At 38.8% G+C, this 12036-nt stretch overlaps 1 protein-coding gene across 1 annotated transcript in view; it reads left to right on the forward strand.

The window, feature by feature from the left end:
• SDC3 (syndecan 3) overlaps positions 1–12036 on the forward strand; it is a 1714638-nt gene that overhangs the window by 1644276 nt on the left and 58326 nt on the right. The gene's annotated exons all lie outside the window — the stretch shown is intronic.

Consider the following 12036-nt stretch of genomic DNA (forward strand, 5'->3'; position numbering starts at 1 on the left):
ACAAAAACCCTGCTATCTGCAAGACAAATTCTGCAAGTCTTGGGGTTCATGGCCTCCTGCATTCTTCTAATTCCATATGCAAGACTGCATATGAGGAAACTTCAGTGGTACTTAAACAGTTTATGGAGTCAACATTGTCACAGCCTGGAAACAATGATTCCTATCATACCTTGCCTGCAACTGGAGTTTCTATGGTGGGCAGAGGCCTGCCACCAAAACAAGGGACTGCCATTCACTCCACTCCCTGCCGCCCAAATCGTAAATACAGATACATCATACTATGCTTGGGGGGGCTCATCTGGCAGGGAAGTGCATTCAGGGCAAATGGAGCCCAAATCAAATGCACCTTCATATCAGTCAAAAAGAGATACTAGCTGTACAGAAGGCACTGACAGCCTTCAAGGACTACCTTCTTCCAGGACAATTAATGGTAAAGACAGACAACACCACAGTTATGTGGTACATAAACAAGCAGGGGGGTACACATTCCTACTCCGTCTGCAGACTAGCAATGGCATTGTGGAACACAGCCTTGACCTATCAAATACAACTACAAGCTCAATTCCTGCCAGGAAAGCTGAATACTCTGGCAGACGAACTAAGCAGAAATCTCATGGACCCACACAAATGGAAACTGGAACCACGGATTTTCAACATGTTGACACGCAAATGGGGGAGTCCAGACATAGATCTTTTTGCCTTACCCCCAGAACTATCAGTTGGACAAATTCTGCACAAGAACTCATCACAAAAAAGCCTGGAAAATGGATGCTCTATCATTCAGCTGGAAAACCCTATCAGTCTATGCCTTTCCTGCTCTGCCTCTGCTCTCCAAAGTTCTACTAAACATCAAACAGGACAAACCAAAAATTATTTTGCTTGCTCCAGACTGGCCTCGCCAACACTGGTACCCACTCCTGCGCAATGTGTCACACCTTCCACCGTGGCACCTGCCTCAGACACCTTACTTACTGTCTCAGCAGAACAACCAAATTCTGCACACTCAGCTCCAAACTTTGAATCTTGCAGCATGGCTAATCACCTAAATTCACCCTTGGCATCCCTCAGCAAGCCTGTGATGGATGCCATTTTGGAGGCAAGAAGCCCTAGCACTAGAAAATCTTATGCTGATAAATGGAAAAGATTCTGTACCTGGAATCAATCACAAGAGATAAGCACATCAGTGCCCAATATTCCTCAGATTTTACAATACTTAACTGAGGTGCTTCACAAGGGCCTGTCCTTTTCTTCCATAAAAATCCATGCCTCAGCCATTTCAGCTCATTACAACACAGAACCTCCCCTCTTCTCTCATCCTCTGCTAAAGCAGCATCTCAGAGGGGCCAGAAACTTAAGGCCACCCAGGAGAGCTCCAACCCCTGCCTGGGACCTCAATTTTGTATTGGAAAAACTCACTGTCCCTTCTTTCAAGCCAGCTGCTGCTGCAGACTTAAAATTTCTCTCCTGGAAAACAGCTTTCCTTTTAGCAGTCACTTCAGCTAGAAGGATTTCCGAATTACAGGCTCTTATGGCAGTGGAGCCTTTCATTATTTTTCATGCTGACAGGGTGTCTCTCAGGACCAATCCATCCTTCATGCCTAAGGTGGTATCTAGTGTGGCTCTTAATCAGACCATTCATTTGCCAACTTTCTTTCCCAATCCACAGAACAAGGGGGTGCGGATTCTTCATTCATTGGATGTACACAGACAACTTAGATTTTACTTAAACAGGACAAAATCTCTAAGAAAATCTGAACAACTGCTGGTGGCATTTGCTGCAGGGTCAGAGGGAATGGCTATTTCAAAGCAGAATATTTCCAAATGGATAAGCCGTTGTATTCATTTCTGCTATATGCACCATGGTAAAACTATCCCCCAGGGGATCAGATCTCATTCCACCAGGGCTGCATCTACTTCTACAGCCATTCTCAGAGGTGTTCCTACCATAGACATTCTAGAAGCTGCTACCTGGAGCTCAGTTCATACGTTTACCAAACATTACCATTTACCTTTCTTCTCTAAATCCAGAGCTGGCTTTGCCACTGCTGTCCTGCAGGGCCTTATAGCTGGTCCTAATGCTGTATAAATCCATCCTCCCAATCATAGCTTTGGGAATCTACCCAAATGTAATGACTGCAACAGTGAAACACGAAGAACAAAGTACAGTTGTGTACACTTACCATAAATGTAGATGTTCGAGTGTATTCACTGTTGCAGTCCAGGTTACCCTCCCTCCAACCCCCTGTTTTTTCTCTTACTATACCTCTACTTTCCTTTACTATGCTTAAAAGCCTTTTTGGTGTATTTGCTTTTGTTTGGAGGTATATTTTTGTGTTTTTTATTACTTAAGTATTTGGCTCCCCATTTAGGGGGCACCTGACATCTGGGACAAGAAAAACTGATGTAATAGCTTCGGCTGCGTGTTTTATACCCCTGACAACCTGAAGTCATGGAAGAAGGGACAGCAACTGACACAGGACCTAATACTTTGTTAATCAGGCCGACTGAGGGCAACCTGCCAGCAGATTAGCAAATTACCCAAATTTAATGACTGCAACAGTGAACACACTCGAACAACTACATTTATGGTAAGTGTACACAACTGTACTTTCCCTACCAACAGTCAGAGAATCCTTGCGGGTGACATAATTTGTACCAACATAAATAAAAAGAGATCCATACTTCCTTACATTAAGGGTTTCCAAGGCTAGTCTCACATCTTCTATTCTTGCTCCTGGCAAGCATAACACTATTTGACGTTCATTATCATCTTTGCAAATGTAAGTATCAGTTCCTCTAAATAATTCAAGCTCCAATTACAAAAATATCTTTGCTGGCCAGCTCTGAAGAAGCTTCAGCTTCCAATACAGTAATAACTGCTCTATCAATTGTTATGAAGGGTAGATCTTCATCACTATTAGTCTTATTAATCCCACTGTTTTCATTGTGTATTAAATTTTCATCCAGCTGGTATTGTAAATCCACAGCTTGAGCCATGTTGTCAACATCTGTCTTTCTCTTCTTTTTTCTTACATTAATGTTCTTCAATCCTTCCACATTCAGTTTTGATTTCTTCCTTTTCACCTGCCCCTTGCATCTTTTTTCTACCTTCTCCATTAGAAAAATTATGCCTTTTTCTGTAGACTGAATGTTTTCTGATATAAAAATATCATCATTCTCTGTAACCTGTGTGATACATAACAAAGCAGAATCCTTTTTACTACATATTCTCCTTTACAGTCATTAATCAGTTTCCTTTTCTTCCTTGTTATTTGTTGTGAACTTTTTCCTTTCTTTCTTTTTTTGTTTCCTTCTAAACAAACTGGATTCTCAGATTGCTGAATACTTGCATCCAGAATTCCAAAGTTGTCAGGGGCATTGTCTTGTTTCATAGGGGTTGAATGAGTTTTGCTGACAAAAGATGCATCATTTCCTAAATGTGTTCTATTTGTTCTATGCTGAACATTATTTAGTTCATCAGTCCAGTCATTAATATATGAAACAGCAGTTCTCCAAGCCATGCCAATTGCACAAGTGTAATCATCATCAAGTCTAGATTTACTTCTAACAATGGTAAGGAAATCATCCAACTTTTGACATGAGGAACACAGATCACCAGCGTTATTAGATGTTACCTTTAAACATGCATAACATTTATTACATTGTACAAGATACTTGTGCATTTGCAAATTGTTAATTGCATACTCATTTAAGGAATCCATATTCAGCTTCAAATGAATAAAATATTGCAAAAGAAACAAATAATCAAAATCAGTATCCACAGATTTCAAAGAGAACTCAAATCAACTTCTGTGACAAAAATCACATCAGCAAAATACAAGTAAATAATAAAGTACAGTAAAGTTGTTCTGACCGTACAAGTTCTACAAGCCAGACAATAGTTGTGATTCCTTTATGTCGCACTCACTATTGCTCGCAGTCACACTTCTTTTAATAGTAAAGCTAAATAAATCACAAACTAAGTTAGGATTGTTTAGATATGCTCAGGACTTTCTTCCCTGCAGTTTGTGTAAATTTATAGCTGTCCAGGCCTCATGTGGTGGCTACAGCTTGCCTGTCTAAAATCTATGCCTTTCTAACAACCAACAATGAAATTAAAGGTAAAACAGCAAAATATGAATCTGAGTAAATCTTAACAAGCAGTCCCTTCCTACTTACAAACAGCGAAAAGTAGTGATAACAAATACAATATACATTCAATTAAACCTTCTGTTACCACTCAACTCCACAGTAAATCACAAACCAAGTTAGGATTGTTTAGATATGCTCCAAAAAGAATGAGAGAATTTAAATATTTTTGCTAGATCTCTGAATAATAGTATTTCGCTATCTCAGAGTTGACATATTAAAGTTAGTGGTAGTGTGGGAGATCAACAGTTCAGAGTAATGGTGAGTGTGAAAGAGAGGTGAAGAAGAGAGTACAGGCAGGGTGAAATGGGTGGAGAAGAGTGTCAGGAGTGATTTGTGACAGATGGGTACCAGTAAGAGTGAAAGGGAAGGTCTACAAGAGGGTAGTGAGACCAGCTATGTTGTATGGGTTGGAGATGGTGGCATTGGCAAAAAGGTTGAAGTCAGAGCTGGAAGTGGCAGAGTTAAAGATGTTAAGATTTGCACCGAGTATGACAAGAGGAGGATTAGGAATCAGTATATTAGAGGGCCAGCTCATGTTGGACAGTTTGGAGACAAAGTCAGAGAGGCGAGATTTCATTGGTTTGGACATGTGCTGAGGAGAGATGCTAGTTATATTGGGAAAAGGATGCTAAGGATGGAGCTGCCAGGTAAGAGGAAAAGAGGAAGGCCTAAGATAATGTTTATGGATGTGGTGAGAGAGGGCATGCAGTTGGTTGGTGTGACAGAGCAAGATGCAGAGGACAGGAAGAAATGGAAACAGATGACTCGCTGTGGTGACCCTTAACGGGAACAGTCGGGGGGATGCAGTCCTCCACATAGAATGCAGTGGGACTTTCCCTTCTTTAAAGACATTTATTTTAAGCATTTCATTGGGTTTGCCTTTCTGTATTTTTTGTGGGTGGGTGTGCGTTCGGGGAGTGTTTTCTTTGGGACTGTCATGTACCTGGAAGGCTATACCAGCTTGTAATTTTGTGCTTATGTATGTGTAATTTAGAGGGCTAAGTGAACTTGATTAATAGGGAGATTCTTTATTAGGAATAGAGAGGTGATGAACTGAATATTCATCAGTCAGTAGCATACACACACGACAGACACATACATATATATATATATATATATATATATATATATATATATATATATATGGGTCCACTTTGTAATTTCAAAAGCCCAAAATCTCGAGTTTTGATACATCAAACACAAACCATCGAGATTTTGGAATCTCGAAACTACAAAGTGGTGCAAAAAAAAAAAAAAAAAATGAAAACAATGTTTTTGCAGGGGGGCAAGCCCCCCTGCACCCCCACATGAGGGGCTGCACCCCCCCCACCCCCTGCAACATAAATATATCATCTCTGAGATCGCTCTACAGTGAAGAGAATGGTAAGCGTAATGGGAGCATTACCATTCTCTCCCCTGTAGCGCATTCTCAGAGATGGTATATTTAAGTTGCAGGGGTTTTGGGAGGGTGGGGGGGCATTGCCCCCCTGCAAAAACAGTTTTTAGTATTTTTATTGTTTTTTTTTTTTTTTTTTTTTTTTTACTTTGTAATTTCGAGATTCCAAAAAGGGGGTCAATTACTTTCTATAAACAGCTCGTACTCCCACCCAGCATTTATAGCTAAATACAATGATCATGTTTAGTATTTCAGCATTTTTTCACAGAAAAAGTAAAACAGCCACACATTAAAGTATTCCAAGTTGCCTCACACAAATCACAGTAATCTTGCAAATTCACACTTTACTTTGGCCGCTATCAGTAGGGCAAAAGCTCATCTGAGCGAAAGTCAAAGGAACAAACAGGACACATCAAAAACCCAGATGGTTGAAAAACAAACAAAAAAAAAAACAACATCTGCATTTTTGTAGGGGGAAGCCCCTGCACCCCCACCTGCTAATTATATATACAAACTCTGAGTTTGCACTACAATGGGGAAAGGAGCAAAACTTCAATACCCGTTGCATCATGATCCTGCATAATTAAGTTCTTCGCTGTTCTACCTTCTGGGTTTTCAGTATTCCTGTTTCAGTCCTTTGACATCCGGTCTTGTGAGTTTTTGTCCTTTTGATATGAACCTATAAATATATGTTTTCTTGGGCAAGCATAAGGCCCTAGCTTCCAAATGGAAGAAAGGTAGTGCAAAAGTCTGCAGCAAGGTATGCCTTAGGGAAAGCAAGCAATTACAAAAATTCAGAGACATGAAATAGATTGAGGTGTGGATTTTTTAAAAAAAGTGAAGTCGTATGTGTGTGGGTTTGTGTGTGTGTGTGTGTGTGTGTGTGTGTGTGTGTGTGTGTGTGTGTGTGTGTGTGTGTGTGTGTATTATGCATAGACAAAATGTCCTAACAAATCCTTTATTGAATTGGGTAGGATGTACTTCCTAAAAATGCTGGCAGAGATTATGAATAGTTGGGATGAATTTGAAATATGTCAGGAGTTTGTTTTTTTTTTCTAGAGGTTAATGTGCAGTTGTGTTACTGTTAATGTATAAATGTGCAGCTGTCCCCAATTTAAAATTTCAATGACTTTGCTTCATTTTTTTGTCTGATACTCATAATTTTTTGTGGTTTTCAGGTATGTCATTGAAAGTTGGTGTCACTAAATAATAATAAATTTGAATGTGGAACTTACTTATCCTTCAGAAACCACAAGTTAATGCAAAACCTTTTGTTTTAGTAACATGTTGAGTATATAAAACCTGTGTTTAAAATCTGTCTTTGATTGTTGGCCTTTGCCCCTTACTCTTGTACTAGGCGGAGATCTTTTTTAATAAGAATTGGTGGCATCTGATACTGATGTTTTTTTCATTATTCTGGTTTTGCAAGACTAAAGTAATGCAATGAGTCTGAAGCAATGCGGGTATCTAAGATGTACCATTTGTATGAAACTGCTGATTTGGGTGGTGGCTGTCTGTGGATGAAGGTAATTGACCCTCTCATTTTCTCAGTTTGAAAAGTCACTGTCTAGCTTTGCAGGATTACTGTGCATTTGCAAGATTACTGTGATTTGTGTGAGGCAACTTGGAATACTTTAATGTGTGGCTGTTTTACTTTTTCTGTGAAAAAATGCTGAAATACTAAACATGATCATTGTGTTTAGCTATAAATGCTGGGTGGGAGTACGAGCTGTTTATAGAAAGTAATTGACCCCCTTATTATTTTTTCAGTTTAAACTGTCAATATCTGGCTTTGCAGGACTAGTGTGCATTTGTGCAAAGTGAGATAGACTACTTAAATGGACATCTGAGATACGTACATACAAAGTAGCTGTGATTACTGTGGCTGTCTGAAGCGAAAAATAACTAGCTGCCCAGTGGTTGTTCATTATTCTGGCTTTGCAAGACTAATGTGATTTGTGTGAAGCAACTAGGAATACTTTAGTGTATGGCAACTGTTTGTGTGGAATAAAGGTGAAATACCTTACATGACCTCCCCTATCACAATCAGATGTGTGAATTTCACATGAACGTGTATAGAACTGCTTTGTGAGGGTTGTCTTCATAAAAGTTACCAATCCTCTTGTTATTTGCTCAGTTTAAATCATCTTTTGTAATAAAAAGCATAAAATGTACCACAGAACATCCAGACCTTCAGATTTTCTGAGGATCTGTTGCCCCCCACACCCCAAGGCTGTGTAAATGAATTTTGACATGGCTTAGTAACAGGCTCTGCTCTGAACCTCTCCTAGTCTAATACTTGCTCTTCTGAGAAGTATGCACAAGAGGATACAGTAGCATGCAGTGGAGGGGGTTGGGCACAATGTCCTTTTTTCTTTAAATTTCCTCCCAAACCACAGAGATGTGTACAAAGCATTATAGTTTGTGTTTGACTGTGGACAGTGTGGTAATTATTTCTTTAACTGTCCTTACAAGTATCAGAGGTATGCACAGATGGCTAGTATAGCTTATATTGGAGAAGTATGCTGTCAAGGCGTAACAAGTAACAAGTTGGGAACATTACTGCAGTCACTATTTTTCCAATTTCCCCCACAGTCAAACATCAGGTGTGCATCCAGGTGGCTATCTTTTGGGGAAGGGGAAAGAGGCATGCTGTTTACATATGTCTGACACAAAAGCATGAAATATGTTTTTTTTTCAAATGTTGTCCCAGTCCAACAGCAGAGAGGCACGCAGACATGGCCGTCTGTTGGCGTTTTGGAAGTATACATGATTGACAGCCGCAACTTGAAATGACTGACTGTGGCCATTTTTACCTTCACTTTCATCCCAGTTTAACAACAGAAGGGAATACAGATAAGGTGACCATCTTTTTTTTTCCTTTTTTGTTATTGGTGGTGAACTAGGCAGTATTTCCAGATTTGTTTTATTTATTCACACAAGTACTTGCCTTCTCATTTTATTGTTTACTGCTATTTTGTCAACTTTGAGCATTAAGCCTTAAATATGACATATTCCTTCCTTGAAATAAAAAAAGACTGAATTTCTTTCCTTATGATTTTTGTTCAGGCTGTCATAGGAACAAAAGGTTGAAAAAGCTCTAAAATGCATCTTAAAGCATCTAGAACCCCATGGCTTAATGCAGTTATTTTCTCCACATTTATTACAATGTAGTCTTGGTTAGTTAGAGTCTGTTGAAAGGATGATGGAAAAGCAAAGTTAAAGAATAGCACTAAGGCTGTTTTCTTAGTCTTGATTTTTGTTCTAGCCATCACTTGATAAAAAATAAGGGTTGTTAAAAAAACTCTAAAAGAACATCTGTGGCTTTTGGGGATTTAGCTGCCCCCAGACCTTCAGATAAATTAATTAAGTTCCTACACCATTATTACACTACAGTCCTGGTCAGTTAGGGTACATGAAATAACACAGTTGAGGCATAAGACTAAATGTCTTTCTTTAATATGTATTATTATTCAGGTCATAACTGGATGAAAAGATCATATAAAATTCAAAATACATCTCAGAGCATCTAGAATTTCTTATGGCTTCTGGGTGCCTGGTGGTTTTGCAGTTATTTTCTCCACAGATCTCACAGGGCAGGCTTGCCTAGTTAAGATATATTGAATGAACACTGTAAAACAATGAAGAGCAAGACAAACAGTGAGAAGTGGAAGAAACATCTAATCTGATGGTCTGTCTAGGCCAAGATTTATGTCTGTGTGTATGTGGTGGGTGGCAGGGTGGCACCAGGTTATGTGCAGTTGAAAGGTGTGTGCAATGGGGAAGGGTGTGCCAGGGAGCCCTTTGCCTAGGGTGCCAGTTCACTTCAGGTCAACTGTGCCCCCAACAGTTGTTTTGCCAGCATCCACAGGTAACCCATTTTTTCTTTCCTGTTCTGTATAATTAAAAAAAGAGGGAAGAAAGGTATCTCTTTTCACAGGTAAGTAATACAATCTTATAGAGTCTAAATAAATATGAACCTACTGCTGACTGAAGGTACCCCATGTTTTCCGTACCTACAGCACTGCATATTTTTTGATTAGCCAAGTAGAGGGAAGGAAGGCTTCACACAGAAAGTAACCCACAACTGGCTGAAGGCAATGATGCTGTATTCAATAAGGAACTATCAAGGGAATGCAGTGAACACGTCTGCCTTGATAACCTACCCAGTTACAGTAAGAGGAAATGACTGTACTATTAATGTCCCAGCCCACCACCTGTATTTGTTCAGGTGGGAAAGTTCAGCAATTTTTTTTTGGCTGAAAAAAGTCCATTGACATCTAGTGGAAATTTGGTGCCACTACATGCATCACACTTTTAAAGGAAAACTCCACCATGAACCCCCCCCCCCCCATTTTTTTCATTATCTCTGCATACTCGTTGTTGTAGTAATGCATCAAAATTCAGTGTGTTTTAAAATATATTTTATGTTCTTGTATACTGGAAATAACCATCATTCCAAACTAATGTAATAGTTTTTTTTTCATAAAGTTTGTGTCTCCTACAGTTATGTCTCTTGCAGTTTGTGTCACCTTTATATGAGTCTTCGTAGACATAAGGAGGCAATTGTTCATTTAAGTTATAGTGACATTGCTCTAGGTTAGTGATTTCAGTGATTTGATAGCCTCTGGAAGCTGTGTCCATTTTTTTTTCTTTTTTTTTAACTGCTTGACCCTGATTTATGCTGTCTGAAGGCTGCTTTATATATTTAAATCCCTCCTAAAATAAGCAAGCAAAAGTTTTTTTGTGAAATAGTCAAACCTGAAGACCTTAAACATTATTAAACAAGGTTCTAGCTCTCAAAATATCCGACTTCCGGTCCATCTTACAAGAAAGTAACAAAGAAAGAAAGAAACGACATCAGACCAAAAAGTGAAAATTTTGCACTACTTGACTTATGAAATGTTAATTAACGGGGCTACATTTGAAATTTAGTAATGCAAGTAAAAATTACACTGCGGCTATTACTAAGCTGTAGTATATAAGTGAGATAATCCTTTTTGGATGAAAAGCGGAGTTAATAAAGTTTGATTATGCTTTAAGTTTTTTCCTCGATTCCGTTTTAGCCTTCCACTGTGGTTTGATTTTTGTTTTTTACTAGCTATGTTCTATTGCAATACTGTGGTGGTGGTGCTGCAGTAGTGTTGTTGCCTCACAGTAAGATGTTGTCCTGTTCAATTCTCAGCTAAATCGCCTTCTGTGTGGAGACATGCGTGAATGGGCGTACCTTCGTTGAAGGTTGTCGTCAGGGCCGCACCGCATGTAAAATCTACTGCCAATCATTAGCGGACCGGAGTTCCGCTGTGGCGACCCCTAACCGAGAAAAGCTGAAAGACACAACAACAACAACAACAACAACAACAACAACTAGCTATGTTCTATTGCAACATATTAAATAACTAATCATATAGCATTCAACATATTAAATAACTAATCATATAGCATTCAACGGACCACTATACCCAGAAACCAAAAGAAGCATCTTGATGATGCTCTTGTGCAATGTTAATGCATGCGCAGTACTCTAACTAGTTATTTCTCATTTTCATCTAACCCAAAGTATTTTTATGAGGATGGATATAGTGGCATAATTTTGTTTTGGGTTGGGCTTTCTCTTTCCTATAATAGACATTGAGTCCTCATGAGGTAAGATTATCATGCTCTTCTCTCTTATTCCAAATCTTTTTCGCATTTATTTAGATTGGAAACAGTTACTGATTATTCTGAGAATTCCTAGACAGAATACCTGGTGCTTTCTTTTGGTGACACTGACTGGTTTGCGTTCTTTATCATGATTTAAACATGGTGCAACAATTGCTTCTTAGTTGTAAAATCAGACACAGAGTTTTTCAAAACATAGGGATAAGTTAGCTCCTCAGGTCTAGTTTCTGCCATTGGTGCCATGTTTCTTCACTCTTGAGAATACACAGTAAAAGATATATAAATTTCCAAAACTCAGTAGATATGTCACCCAAGGAAGGAACAAGTAAATGACAGTACACAGTAAAAGAGCTGTGGATTGATAGAGACTGAGAAGAGCTATAATATCAGTGGATGGGAAAATGAAGCTCTACAAATGCCCTTGCTAAGTAGGTTTTTCCTTGGTCAAAAAAAAAAAACTTAAAATGTGATGAGTAATGCAATATATACAAGCCTGGAAGTTAAATTCCGTAAGAAAGTATCATGAGATTTCATTCAGACTTAACATGCTTGGCATTCAGTAAGCTGAACAGTATTGAAATACCACAGAAGGGAGCAAACGGCCAAGTCATGCTCTGTGGAAGCATATAATTCGTTTTGTTGGAAGGAAGATGCATTTCTGAGAAGTATAAATGTTTAGAGGACAGTTGTCTTTTATTAAACATCCTCAAAGAATTTTGAATGTGAAATATTTGAGTTCATTCTAATGTGTTTAGGTTACTAGTTATATTGTATCTATCCCGTGTATTCTGCACTCTCACTTTCTTTATCACCATCACTGTCTTATA

The sequence above is a fragment of the Protopterus annectens genome, chromosome 1.part1 (genome assembly GCF_019279795.1).
Source record: "Protopterus annectens isolate FY-2018-M chromosome 1.part1, PAN1.0, whole genome shotgun sequence".
Classification (NCBI taxonomy): Eukaryota; Metazoa; Chordata; order Ceratodontiformes; family Protopteridae; genus Protopterus; species Protopterus annectens.